Source organism: Oryctolagus cuniculus, chromosome 1, assembly GCF_964237555.1.
Source record: "Oryctolagus cuniculus chromosome 1, mOryCun1.1, whole genome shotgun sequence".
NCBI lineage: Eukaryota > Metazoa > Chordata > Mammalia > Lagomorpha > Leporidae > Oryctolagus > Oryctolagus cuniculus.
The window spans coordinates 117,311,605-117,327,372 of NC_091432.1; the positions used below are offsets into that span (position 1 = coordinate 117,311,605).

At 38.4% G+C, this 15,768-nt stretch overlaps 1 pseudogene; it reads right to left on the reverse strand.

Annotated features, from left to right (window-relative positions):
* Window positions 1-4,155: 4,155 nt before the first annotated feature.
* LOC138846157 (olfactory receptor 10D3-like) lies at window positions 4,156-5,235 on the reverse strand (annotated as a pseudogene).
* Between the last annotated feature and the right edge of the window lie 10,533 nt (window positions 5,236-15,768).

Here is a 15,768-nt window from a genome sequence, read left to right on the forward strand (position 1 = left end):
CTCTCAGAATGTGAATCCAGGATTTTTATAACAGAATTGTTGCCTGCAAGTGGGAAGACCTGCTATCTGATAATAGAAGGAACGGTGTTCAAGTCTGCCATGTGGACATTACAGGAGCAGAATCTGCACATTGGTTTTGATATTCTGAGTTTCATCTTTTGTCCAGTTTTCTAGTTTCCATCCTTTCTTGGCCCTGGAACTTTTAGGCAAATCTAAGTGTTCATAACCCCTCCTATTTTATTCAAAGATTTCATCCCCATCACATGTTGACTATTTGTCTCATATGTGTCTTCTCTAATCTGCTCTCTGTTCTGTAAGGGCAGCAGTCACATCCATGTTAGTCACTACTCTGCCCTCTTTGGCTAGCACCATGTCATATCAGTAGTAAAGCACCAAAAATATTTGATGTTCCCTTCAAGGCTACTGTTCTGACTTGTGTTCTATGTCAGTCATTGATTAAAATGCTAAAAAACAATTTATGGATCGTGTAGCAATCCAAAATGACAATATAAAAAGTCTCATCATTTGTATTCACTAATCACAAAGTGATTAATTTAATCAATAAGAACTAGCAGTCAATAGATGAAAGGGATGGTTGTGGAATAAGATGTTCAGAGAAGATTTTACAGCACTGACAGAACTTGAACAAAGAATCTAAAAGATATGAGATTCTCACAAGGGCAGAGAAGATTACAGCAGCCATTTAAGTCAAGAAAACCATATAAAGAAATATTTCTTTAATATATGAAATAACCCTAAAAAGAAGAGTTCCAACAAGGAAAAAATGTTTTAATAAGGAGGAAATCTATCTGTCACACCTGGAAACACATGAACAAATTTTTTTAGCATTCCTCTTGAAAAGTGGAGTTTAATCTCATCCATACTGAATGTGGTCTAGACCTAGTGACTCACTTCTAACAAGGAGAAAATAAAGGAGTGATGATGTGTGACTTCGGAGACCAGACTCTGCAGCTTCAGGTATTCAAGTTCTCCAAAATCCAAAACACTTTGAGTGCTGAATTGACAACACAAGTGTTTGGATTATCTTGGATTACTCACTCCAGGTAAGCCACCTCCATGATAAGAGGACATTGTAAGTGTCTAAATGAAAGGAGTGAGGAAGTGAGCCCTCCTCTTAGCAGCCACATACTGAGCCATCTTGCAAACAAATCCTAAGTCAGCACTGCAGCCTTGGCTGACAGCATGACAGAAACCCCATGAGAGATCTCAAGCTATGACTGCCCAGCTAAACTGCTCCAGGATTCTTGCCCCTCAAAAAGTGTGCAAGACAATAAATGGTTTTGTTTAAAGTTACTAAGTTTTGGAGTAATTTGTGGAATCACAACAAGTAACTAATACAATACCAAAACTGACCCAGGGGATCCAAGAACTTGCAAATAAGGGAAATAAGGTGGCCCTTGAATGACAACATAGTGATATAGATTGAGTATTCCTAATCTGAAAACCTGATATCAGGCCGGCGCCGTGGCTCACTAGGCTAATCCTCTGCCTTGCGGTGCCGGCACACTGGGTTCTGGTCCCGGTCGGGGCTCGGGATTCTGTCCCAGTTGCCCCTCTTCCAGGCCAGCTCTCTGCTGTGGACAGGGAGTGTAGTGGAGGATGGCCCAAGTGCTTGGGCCCTGCACCCCATGGGAGACCAGGAGAAGCACCTGGCTCCTGCAATCGGATCAGCATGGTGCGCCGGCTGCAGCGCGCCTGCCGCGGCGGCCATTGGAGGATGAACCAACGGCAAAGGAAGACCTTTCTCTCTGTCTCTCTCTCTCACTGTCCACTCTGCCTGTCAAAAAATAAAAAAATTTAAAAAAAAGAAATCTCTTAAAAAAAAAAGAAAAAGAAAACCTGATATCAAAAGTACTCCAAAATCCAAAACACTTTGAGAGCTGACATGACAGCACAAGTGGAAGATTTCGCACCATGAATCATTGCTTCATGTATAAAACTATTTAAATATTGTAAAAAGATTTCCTTCATTCAATGTGTAACAGAATGATATGAGACATGAGTGAATTTTTTATTTAGGCTTGGGTTTCATTCCCAATGTATCTTTTTATGTTCAAGTCTATATAAATATTCTCAAACCCCCTCCAAAAAAGTCCAAAATCTGACACAACTCTATTCCCAAAAGCATTTCAGAAAATGGATATCCAACCTGGATTATCTACTGTAGTGGTAAACAAAATGATTGCATATGAATGCTTGATTTACTCATGGAGACATAGATGCTGTTCCCCAAAATATTTTTCCTCTCCATCTCTTTCTATAGATCATTTATCAAACACTATCTACGTCCCGTCCCATCTGCTGCTTATTGGATTGAGAGGTTTCAATTAATCAGTGAATCAATTACTGACTGAAGGAATATTATTATAGAGCGGAAAAGAGTTGAAGTTAGTTTTTCTCATTCTTCTTTATTTCTTTGAATGTTACCCAGAGTGCTTCCCTACTTATGCCCCGAATCATCACTATTTTTCTATACGCAGTTCCTTAACCTACATGTGTCTCAATTCTTTCATATGTAATCAAGAACAATAATTGACTACATAATCCCAGCGCTGTTCAGATTGCGTTAGCTAATAAATGCAAAATAATGAACAGTAAATGACATAAGGAAAGTAAGCTATGTCAGCAACTATCATTAGATGAAACTTGTAATTCTTCAGTACTTCCTATAAGGCAGTATACTGTATGTAAGGCTGAGTTTATAGATTCAGACAGCCTAAGTGCAAATAACTTCTCCCTTAATTTCTTCATCTATAAAAGGAAAACATAATATAAACCTCCTCAGATTTTATGAGTTAATTCAGTCAGTATGTCCAAAGCACTTAGAACACTATAATATGGCAAGTATGCAGATTTTAAATGGTATCGCTTAATCTATGTATGTGATTAGATGAATATAAACAGATGAGCCATTGGCCTGAAGTTCATTTGATTAAATGTCAAAGTTTAAATGTTGAAAGATTCAAAAAATGAATAATAAATATTGATAGTGGTTTAATTTTAATTAATTATAGATATATGAGATGTTCAAGAATGGAGTATACCTGCAGTGGATAGAAAATGCTGGCAGGACCATCTTTGTGGCATAGCAGGTAAAACTGCCACTTGTGAGGCCAGTATCCCATATGGACATTGGTTATGTCCTAGTTGCTTCCTATTCACTTCCTATTCAGCTCACTTCAATTGGACTGAGAAAAGCAATGGGGAAAGATCCAGGTATCTGGGCCCCTGCCACCCATGTGGGAGACTCAGATGGAGCTCCAGGCTCCTGGCTTTGATTTGTCTCAGTCCTAGTCAATGTGAACATCTTAGGGAGTGAACCAGTGGTTGGAGGGTCTTTCTCTGTTTGTAACTCTAACTTTCAAATAAATAAGTAAATATTTAACAAAAAAAAAAAAAGAAAGATAGGAAATGTTGCCCAAAAAAAGTCTTTCCTCTGCAAATTTAGAAAATCAATCCTCTAATTCTATACAAATAAATTAATGGCCACATTCTCCTTTGAGACACAAAAAATGAAATCCAACACCAGATTTCTCTGAAAGCCAAAGCAGTATAAAGCTCCAAAATGAATTAAATTTTAACAGGAAGATGTGGTTAAAACCAAACAACTTACAAATTGAGTGTAAATTTTCCAAACTGCATTATGATACTTTCAAATTCCATGCCCTGTTCAGTCTAAAACCTAGCTTTGCTGAATGCCAGGAGAGATACTATAGTATCATAAAGGAAGGCATAAATTTTGGAAGGAAAGTGGAAAACAAGGAAAAAAACGGAAGTGCGGGAAGGGGGAAAGGAGGAAAGAGGGAGGGAGGGAAGGAGAGAATACAGCTCACTGCCTCTAGAAATTTGCAGCTTTATGATAATTGACCAAACAAGGATCCAACAAATATAGACTATGTGAAGCAGAAATACAGAAAGTCAAAGCTGTGTTGTTTTGAAAAATTAAAAGAAAAAGAAAAGGAGGGGTTAGTATGAAAGAACTTCTCTGAAGGGATAAATTAGTGGCTCAGTCCTCCCGGCCCCTTCACACGACCAGTAGGAATCCCAACAAATGCCCAGTGGAAATTTTGCTCTGCTAATATTTGGCAACACTCCTGTTGTAGGATCCCAAATGATCTCAGACAGGAATTGTCCCTAAACCTTTACACGAGAAGTGTGGTCCCCTGGAGTGAACACCTTCTTCAGAGCTAATTTCACATCCTTATTTCTCAAGGTATAAATCAGAGGGTTGAGAGAAGGAGTGACAATATTGTTTAACACCTGAATGACAGAATCCAGCCAGGGGCTGGAAACAGGCCGGAGATAGATGAGCATCACAGGCCCATAGAACAAGAGGATTGAAACCAGGTGAGCACTGCAGGTGGAAAAGGCTCTGCGTCTGCCTGCCGAAGAGCTGATTTTCAGTATGGACAGGAGGATGTGACTGCAGGAAATCAGGACAAGGAAGAAGCAGGTCAGAGTCACAACATCCACATTAGTAAAACTCACTATCTGTGCAAGAGCAGCATCTGCACAGGCCAGGGGCAGCACCACCGGAATTACACAGAAAAAACTGTGCACCTCACAGGGGCCGCAGTAGGGCAGCCGAAAGACGAGGAAGGTGAGGACACTTCCATGGAGGCAGCCCCCAGCCAAGTGCCCACCGTCAGGCCAGTACACAGCCTGGGGCTCATGATGACTGGGTATCTCCAGGGGTGACAAATGGCCACAAAGCGGTCATAGGCCATCACCGTGTAGAGGAAGCACTCAGTGCCACCCAGGGTGTGGTAAAAGAAAAGCTGGGAGGCACAGCCTTGGAAGGAGATGGTGCGGCTTTGCCCCGTTAGGTAGAGCATCATTTTAGGGGAACTCACTGAAGGGAAAAATACATCAAACACTGACAAGTTCCCCAGGAAGATATACATGGGGGTGTGGGGTTTGGAGGAAGCAAGAATAGTGGAAAAGATGAGTAGGTTTCCCAGTAGGGTGAAGAGGTAGAAGGCCAGAAACAGGACAAAGAGCAGGTTCTCCAGCCCTCCAGTGTTGGGAATTCCCAACAGGATGAACTCTGTCACGGAGCTCTGGTTCCTCATGTTTATGCATCAGGCTAGCCTGGAAAAGAAAAGCAATAATCATAATTTAAATCCACAAGAAACCGAGAGTAGCTTCCTAATGCAGGGATTACTGTCTAAGGTCGTGACTGCAAGCAACAGAATGGCAAGGACACCCGTAAGAAATCTGGCCTGGTGCTGACTGATCTCTCGCATTCGGCCTTCATGTGACCCATGAAGAAGCAGAATTGGTCTTTCCAGCTGGCAGAACTCTTTAATCCTTGTTACCAGATTTATGCGGTTGCTCCTAATCTTGTTCATTAACAAGGAAACAGGCATATATCAGAACCATCTTCTCCATCACCACACGGCCAATTCATTTTAATATCAGCCATGTCATATTGTATTTGCAAATAAGGCAACTACCCAGATAGATGCATATAAGTGCCATGCACTTATGTATTTTTACATTTAAGAATATTTTTCCATTATTCAACATTTAAATGAGCAAGGCACGTAATTCATATTTATAATGTCCTCACACACATACAGGCAGTTATAGTGTGTAGAGGAAAGTATTACATGGGAGATGGAAATAACCACTGTATTGCAGTACAAATAATTTCTACTCAGCTAGATTTCACAAAGGCAAAATCCAATAGCATTAATACCATCTGCCTTTATTAATTAAATCAGTTCTAGTTAAACCTAGATAATTCTTAGTTATATTTTTGAAACCCTAATTTTTCCTTCTATCTATTTGCACCCCATTTATGCTAGTCCTCAGTATGTTGCTACTGTATATAAGTAATTTCCCTCGGCTGTCCTCAACATTTGTTCTGAGGAAATACTGATGATCTATTCACACTACTATCATTTATTAGATTGTTTATCTCTTATCATTTCCTGCATATTTCAATTTTTACAAAAATAAAGACATGCCATAGATAAAAATCTCGATACTTGTAGTTATTGGCAAGAATGAAGAGGGAAAAGAAGCAGGAGCTCTCCAGACCATTGCTGTAATTAATCCGTAGAGCTGGGTCATATGTAAAGCTGACCCACTCATAAAGTTTCACCAGATCGAGATCACAGCAAAAATATAGACAGGAAGACAAAAAGACTCATTTTCAACCCAAAACATCATTTGAACATAAAGTTCAGCCTATGGTAATCAATTTAATCATGCAAACATTAATTTTTTATTTGCCTGCTGTAAATATAAAGATGAATAAAATAGAGAATTATCTCTTGAAGAACTTTTTGTTAATATAAAACTGACTTCCAAACCTGATCTGACCCTACCATTTGCTTCCTCTGGTATCTAAAGCTATTAAACTTCTTTGAACTTCATCTCCTTCAAAAGAAAAATGGATAATAACATCTTATGACACATTCAGTGTTTACCAAAATTAACTGTCAGAATGAATACAAAATAATTTACTCAGTATTTGGCACTTGGTTGCAAACATTTAATAAAGTTGATTTAACAGCTAAGCCTCATGTTAGATTGAGGAAAGAGTGATAACATAGTAACAACAAAAATATCGCAGATACAATGAATATAGAAATAGACTTTTCCAGAGCTGGAACATTTGAAAAAGCAGAAAAATATTTAAGAAAATGTTAGTTTTTCTTTTTTTCTGATTTAAAATAATGTGTTATGTAAATATGTGCTGACAGAATTAAAAGATAATTTTGCAGTCTAGAAAAGCACAAGCTCTTGGATCTGGACCTTCTTGTTTCTAGCTGAGTAACTAAATTTGCACTGCTGAAGAGCATAGGTGTGCTCTAAACTTGTCTCTCGACAAATTACCTTAAGATACATTTACAAAATCGTTTTGCAGTCAATACTCAATACATTATCCCCATCCAAACTTGCTGTCAACAGAGGATCTGACATCAATCCCAGGAAGGAAAAACCTGAGAGGCATCACCTAATCATAAGGAGAATCTTTTGAAAACGCCTGAATTTCCTCCCCAGCTCTTCAAGTGGAACCCATACAGGACCATCGCTCAAGGAAACACAAGAAGGAATTATCCTACAAAGCAGAGTAAACTAGATGTTTTCTCCAAACTCTAAATTGTAAAAGTTATTATTAGCTTTGTATTTATTTTTAGTGTTACTATCACTACCCGTTCTGATATTTGCATTTATCCTTCAGCTTCAATGGCAGAATGAACACATCTATGCCCCTATGCCTACTAATAGATGTCCTCGTATTGATAAGAAGAAATGAAGGATGGGACTAATTTCTAGTTTTTGTATACCAAGTGCAAAATAGGATGGCCAATGAAAAATCTGACCGTGTTTAAACACATACTTTTCCCTTACAAGCCATTCTCCACCCACATACACACAGACACATACACATACCAATACTTCTCTCCTTCATTTCATTCTCCATGGTGGCTTACAAATAAATTTTTGGATTCAGAAATACGTGCAAATTATCTCAAGTTCAATGATTCGCTTCCTTCAGTTTGATGAGCAGGAGAAATTACTCAGAGTACCTAGAAAGTGTAATTGGGCAGTGGGAGAGAAAAGGAAGAACAGTACAAACCAAACAGGAGATAGAAGGCAATAGAAGGCAAGATTTCGTTACTTAACAGCTGATGCAAAACACATCTAACATGGATAAATAAATTGTCTTCTAAGGTTATTGGCAAGAAGAATATGATCCTAAAACCAAAACTCTTCTTGCATAAGGTGCCAGAGCATAGAGAAAAGATGTCGCACCTTCCTTTCTTGAACCCAGGACATAAATCCACACTAATAGCCATGGGATCACATAAACAAGACTAGTGTCTGAAAATACTAACCGATAGAACAAAAAAGGGAGAGAACGATCCAACATGGGAAGCGGGATACACAGCAGACTCATAGAATGGTGGATGTCCTAAACAGCACTCTGGCCTCAGAATCAGCCCTTAGGGCATTCAGATCCAGCTGAAAAGTCCATGAGAGTATTTCAGGTATGGAAAGCCAAGACACTCTGGCAAAAAAAAAAAAAATGACCTAAATGAAAGATCTCCACGAGTGAGATCCCAGCGGAAAGAACGGGTCATCAAAGAAGGAGGTACCTTTCTCTGAAGGGAGGAGAGAACTTCCACTTTGACTATGATCTTGTCTAAATATGATAATAGTCAGTGAGCTCAAAAGGCTTCCATAGCCTTGGCAACTCATGACTGGAGCCTAGGGAGATTACTGATGCCATAAACAAGACTGTCAATTTGTTAAGTCAACAACAGGAGTCACTGTGCACTTACTCCTCATGTAGGATCTCTGTCCTTAATGTGCTGTACATTGTGATTTAATGCTATAACTAGTACTCAAACAGTATTTTTCACTTTGTGTTTTTATGTGGGTGCAAACTGTTGAAACCTTTACTTAATATATACTAAATTGATCTCCTGTATATAAGAGAAATGAAAATGAATCTTGATGTGAATGGAAGGGGAGAAGGAGGGAGAAAGGGGAGGGAAATTATGGGGGGGGCATTGTAATCCATAAGCTGTACTTTGGAAATTTATATTCATTAAATAAAAGTTTAAAAAAAATTTTAAAAAATAGCCCTGCTATCAATCTGGTCCTGAAACTCTGAATTTATAATGTTTTCAAATTAGAGAGTACTGACAGACCTGGTTTCTTTTAATATAATATCCCCAGTGGCTCAATCCCCAGATTCCAGAAGCATGAAGGAGCAAATAGAGTAATTAGAGGATTTCCTCTCTTTCCTCATATCCTCTCCTATTCCCAACCTCATTGTCTCATGTGACATATTCACTATGAAAGTACCATCACAAGTTTATAAACTTGTAGGATAAATATCCCAAAAAGAAAAGATACAGATTTCATTTACCTTAACACAACCAATGTTGATATTTTATGGTGTATTTTTCCAGTGATTCCAATATATGCTTATGGTATATTTTCAATTTGTTACAGTCATACTACACATGTAGTTTTGCATACTTTCTTTTAATTTACAATTTAATCACAATATTTTCAATGTCACTCAATTGTTACAACTATCATTTTAACAGTAGTATTTGTTCTACACATCAGATATCGCTTAACCATCTTCATTTTTCTGGATGGTTAACATTTTTAGCAGCCTTTTAATAGTTCTCAAAAACAGTAGATGATGATGACAATAGATGGATAGACAGATATAAATCAACATATATTGCTCTATGATGAAATTCTCAGCTAACGTAATTGTTCATATTTGAGACTTTGCAAAGTTCACCTAAATAGAAACCACTAAATAAATGAATATTGCAGTTTTGAATAGTGTTCTCCATTTTTTGCCTTGTTAGGTGCCAGTGAGCTGTGGCCTGCCCAGAGTCACTACATTTTGTCCTTGAGTGTCTTCTGTTTTTTTCTAACCAGTCGCACAACTACTATCTACTCAAAAACTAATCTTAGAAGAATTTTATCTGTAAGGTTTGTTTACATTAACTGCTGGGAACTCCTGAGATAAGTGTAACCTTGCTAGCTCCAGCTTCTGTAACAAATGCTTGGCTTTGTAATTAACTTCTGACAAGACTTGGTTTCTGCCTTTATATGCTTACCCCTGAGCTCAATCGGGGCTGCGTGATTTGGAGAGCATATGCCTCTGTGCAGCTGCCGGCTTTCAGAAATAGACTCCGTAATTCAGCCCTGAGACTTTGGCCTCTTCTGTAACTCACTGCTTTGAATACAACATGAGCAACAGTGCTTCTGAAGGCAAAAAGTACCAGCATTATCTATTAATAAATATGAATCTTTTTTTTCTTTGACAAGCAGAGTTAGACAGTGATCGAGAGAGACAGAGAGAAGAAAGGTCTTCCTTCCGTTGGTTCACCCCCCAAATAGCCACTACGGCCAGCGTGCCATGCCAATCTGAAGCCAGGAGCCAGGTGCTTCCTCCTGGTCTCCCATGCAGGTACCTGGCCCAAGCACTTGGGCCATCCTCCACTGCCTTCCCAGGCCACAGCAGAGAGCTGAACTGGAAGAGGAGTAACTGGGACAGAACCAAGCCCCAACCAGGACTAGAACCTGGAGTGCTGGTGCCGCAGGTGGAGGATTACCCTAGTGAGCCACAGCGCTGGCCCAATAAATGTGAATCTTAAATATTTTTTCCTAAGAAGTTGGCAGCAAACTTTTTTTTTGCAGTTTGGAAAAAGCCTTTATAACAGACCAAATGTTTACAACTTTTTAAAAGTGAATGTGTTGTACAATTTGTGTCTATTGTGTTTTCAACTACTTCAAAGCAATTTAATGTTTTCTTTAAATCTGTATTTTCTACAGCACTTTGAGCATGATAATCACTGTTTTGCCAACTGAGTTTCTTTTTTTTTTAATATTCAAAAGTTGGGGTGGGAATTTGGTACAGCAGTTAAGATATCACTTGGGATGCCTTGTACACTATGTTAGAGTGCCTTGTTCAAGCACCAGTTTCTTCCCTTCCAATCCAGCTTCCTGCCAATGTGTACTCTGGAATGCAGCTCATGATGGCTCAAGTACTTGGGTCCCTGCCACATACACGGGTGACAAAATTAAGTTCCTGGCTCTTGGCTTTAGGCTGGCCCAGCCCAGGTGTTGGGAGCATTTGAAAAGTGAAACAAAATGTAGGATCTCTCTCTCTCTCTCTCTCTCTCTCTCTCTCTCTCTCTTCCCCCTCCCTCCCTCTCCCCTTTCAAATAAACTGAAAAAAAGAAAATTCAAATACCAGATTTAACCAAAAAGACCCTCTTCAAGGCATATCACAGTAAAATTACCAAAGTTAAAGACAAGGAGACAGTCATAAAAGGAGTGAGAGAAAACCTTCAAGTTACACACAAAGGGAAACTTAACTGTGTTAACAGCTGACATCAGTAGAAACTCAACAAGCCAGAAGAGAGTGGCATGATGTAGTCAGGGTTGTGAAAGACAAAAAGAAATCAATCAAGGGTATTATATCCTGGGGGCCCACACTGTATCCTAGTGGGTAAAGCTGCCATCTACAGTGCCAACATCCCATATGGGCGCCTGTTAAGTCCTGGTTGCTCCACTTTCAATCCAGCTCTCAGCTATGGCCTGGGAAAGCAGTAGAAGATGGCCCAAGTCCTTGGGCCCCTGCTCACACATGAGAGACCAGGAAGAAGCTTCAGGCTGCTGGCTTCAGATCAGCACAGCTTCTGCTGTTGCAGCCATTTGGGGAGTGAACCAGCAGACAGAGGACTTTCTCTCTCTCTCTCTCTCTCTCTCTCTCTCTCTCTGCCTCTCCTCTCTCTATGTAACTCTGACTTTCAAATAAATAAATAAATCTTTAAAAAAGAGTATTATATCCAGAAAAACTGCCCTTTAGATATGAAGGAGAAATAAATTATTTCTCAGCAGAGCAAAAACTGAAAGAATTCATCACTGCTGGTACAGCCTTACAAAAAAACTTGAAGGAAGCCCTACACTAGAAGCCAAATTCACTAACAGAGCAGATATAATCACTAAAAAATCAACAAAATGACAGGAGTTAGTTCTTATCTATTAAAATTAACATTGAATGTGAATGGGTTAAAGTCACCAGTTAAAAGATATGGTTGCCTAAATGGATAGAAAAACAAGACCCAGTGAAATGCTGACCACAACTAACTCACTTCACAGGTACAGATACATAGACTGAAAGTGAAGGGTTGGAGAATGATATATCATACAAATGAAAACCAAAAACCAGCTGAAGTAGTTATACCTTATATATAAGATAAATAGATTATAAATCATAAACTGGAAGAGACAAAGAAAGACACTGTGTCTTGACTAGAAAATCAAGTCAACAAAATATAAAAATTCTGAAATATATCCTCAACACAAGATCACCCAGGTATATGAAGCAAATATTATTAGACCTAAGAGAGAGAGAGAGAGATTCCAACAGATTTAATAGCGGAGGACTTCAGCATCCTACTTTCATCAATTGATGGATCATCCAGGAAGAAAATCAACAGAATCATCAGAGTTGAAACATACAATATCACAAATGGTCCTAACAGACATTTACAGACATTTCATCCAAAAGTTACAGAAAACACATTCTTCTCATTAGTACCTGAACATTTTCTAGGATAGACCATATATTAGGCCACAAATAAAGTCAGTAAATTTTAAAAATGAAAATTACATCACATATCTTCTTACACCACAAAGGAATACAATTAGAAACCAGCAAGAACAATAGAAAAATTACAAATACATAGAAATGGAACAGCATGCTCCTGAATGACCAATATGTCATTGAAGAAATTAAAAAGTGAATAAAAATTTTTTTCTTGGAAAAATAAAAATGAAAACACAACATACCAAATCCTGTGAGATACAGCAATGGCAGTATTAAGAAGGAATTGTATAGCATTATGTGCTTACACTAAAAAAAGAGATCTCAAATAAGCAATCTAATGACACATCTCAAAGAGTGCAGTGGAGGATGGCCCAGGTACTTGGGCCCTGCACCCCATGGGAGACCAGGATAAGTACCTGGCTCCTGCCATCAGATCAGCGCGGTGCGCCGGCCGCAGCACTCCGGCTGCAGCGGCCATTGGAGGGTGAACCAATGGCAAAGGAAGACCTTTCTCTCTGTCTCTCTCTCTCACTGTCCACTCTGCCTGTCCAAAAAAAAAAGGACATAACGCAAAAGGAAAATTACAGATCAATATACTTGATGAACATTGATCCAAAATTTCTCAAGAAAATATTACCAAACTGAGTCTAACACTGCATGAAAATTTTCATATATCAAAATCAAGTGAGATTTACATCAGGCAATCATGGTACAGCACTTGCAAATCAATGAATATTAAAATCACATTAACAGAATAAACGACAAAATGATAATCTCGATAAATGGAGAAAAAGCATTTGATAAAATTCAACATCTGTTTATGATTTACAAAAAGAAAACTTTCCACGAATTAAGTATAGAATAACAGACCTAAAAATTATAAAGTCTATATAGCACAATATCATACTGAACTAAGAAAAGCTGAAATCTATTACCCCCAGATGGATGAAGTTCAAATTAAAAAACAAAGGATGCTGGGTATGGTTCATTATTTTTATCAATTATCATTATTATTATCAATTTAATGATGATTTATCAACTATGATTATCAATTGTGATAAATATGTCATAATAATATGAGATTGTAATCATAGGGGAAGGTAGGTATACCATATGTGACAACTCTTTGTACTACATGACTATTTTTCTATAAATTAACTATTCTGAAATAAATACCAAACAAATTGAAAAAGCTACAAGAATGAATGACTTTGGGTTGTAGGATGTAAGATGGATATACAAAAATCAATTGTCTTTCTATGAATTTTCAATACATAAACACAAATGTAAATTTTAAAACTACCATTTAATTTTTTTTTTTTATTTTTTTGACAGGCAGAGTGGACAGTGAGAGAGAGAGACAGAGAGAAAGGTCTTCCTTTGCCGTTGGTTCACCCTCCAATGGCCGCCGCGGCTGGCGCGCTGCAGCCGGCGCACCGCGCTGATCCGATGGCAGGAGCCAGGAGCCAGGTGCTTTTCCTGGTCTCCCATGGGGTGCAGGGCCCAAGCACCTGGGCCATCCTCCACTGCACTCCCTGGCCACAGCAGAGAGCTGGCCTGGAAGAGGGGCAACCGGGACAGAATCCGGCGCCCCAACCGGGACTAGAACCCGGTGTGCCGGCGCTGCTAGGTGGAGGATTAGCCTAGTGAGCCGCGGCGCCGGCCCAAAACTACCATTTAAAATAGCATCAAAATGGTAAATAGTGATAAATCTGACAAACTGTCCTGGATCTGAACAATGAAACTACACAGCGGTGTTGAGAAACAAGAAGTTTGCAGTAGCCATGTATCAGACATAATATTGTTAAGATGTCAATTCTCCCCTAATTGTTCTAGAGAATCAATGCATTTCTTATCAAAATTCCAGCAGATTTTTATAAAAATTAATAAGCTGATTCTAAAATATATGGAAATGCGAAAGACTTTGTATAGCACAAATAATTGTGAAAATACTCATGTCAGAAAAACTGCTCACTGGCAGCACAGGCCCCGTGATGAATCTATGTGGTAAACACCAGCGCCCAGAGCTCTACCCTTCTACAGTGTTGGTTAGGAAATCAACACAAGTCACAGAATTTGTGGTGGTCTCGGCTGTGTCTTTTCCACATGCCAGGGATTATCAGTGCAGAATTCTTCATGATGTTGGAAGTCCCAGCTCATTTATCACATAGACTCTTGTAGGGTTTAGTGAAATAAAGCCAAGAAAGACAAGTCATCCTTTCTTATTCCTGAAGAAGGTGAACCTCAGAAATCTCTTGATGGAGAGATACAGAACCAGTTGTGCAGCACTCCTGAGAGTTCAAAGGAAGCCCTGGCAACAGATAGGTGGGCAGCAACAGTGTTTTCCACCGACACAGTAAGACAGGAAAGGAGTGTTTACTTTTGGGAAGAAAAATACAAAGTCTGTATTTTTAAAAAATGTAATTTCTTTCATTTGTAATATTAATTAATTTTAACAGATTCAATTTGATTTGTAGATACAAGTCTAAAAACATAATGATATTTCCTTCCTCTCTCCCTCCCAGCCTTCTTCCTTCTACCTTTCATTGTTTTTGTTTTTGAGATAACATTTTAAATTCACATTATAGTAAAAAAGCTTATAACCCAAGAGAATAAAATGGAAGTTAATAGCATTCATAAGTATTTGAAGAAGAAAGTTACATAGAAGTTTAAGCATCTATTTGATAAGGAAATTTTGAAGTATATTAACCAGAGCTCAGTTGAAAATATTTTATTAAATAGTCTTTCTAGATAGCATTGTGATCTTACATTGATTAATTATGTATAACCAATACTAGAAAATAGATTAATGTGGTAGCTTAATTGCCAGAAATGTTGATTTAGGGGGCTTCAGCTCTTCAAAATCCCAAGTTATGTTCTCCATACACAGGTGATACAAAAGCTTCTATTAGCACAAAAGGCTTGTGTAGCTACAACTATTTTCTTTCTCCAAAACTAATGATGATTTGGGTTTCTGCTGCCTTAGACTAGTTTTTTTTCCGTGATTTTAAAATGCCTTTTCCTGATAGCTAAGACATATATTAATTCTGAAAGAATCATACACCACATCTCTTTAACTGTATGAATTCAAGGTAAAGAGCATTCAGATAAAATGTAAATATGTTTTAAATTAAGAGGCTAGAAATTCTGAGAAAAGGAAATCTCTGAACCAGATCCAGTGAGGTTGCATCCATTGTTGGCTAGGAATTTGCTCACAGGACAAGTCTGCCAAACCACAGAGGGACAAAGTTTAATGAGTATGATGATTACCTAGAAGAAATGATACACATTATCCCTGGAGCACCGAAGACCCAGGGCTCCTTTTGCTGACTTAGCACAGTTACTAGAAAGTTAAAGATTCATCAAGGGCCCTATGAACTCATAAGAGAATTGTCTCCCCTGGGATGGACATCTATTTTTTTCTACTTTTGGACTCAGAAAATAAATCAGAAAAAAAATCATTCTTCACACAAAGAATTTTGAAACCCAGCAAGCCATAGTTACTTATTTTGGAAATTAATTTTGAGCTAAATAATACAGCTTGTAGAACGATGACCTAGAAAATAAAGAAACAACTTTCGCAGCTGCATTTGCATAAACTTTAGAATATTTTAGACAATGTTGAAACACTAACCTCT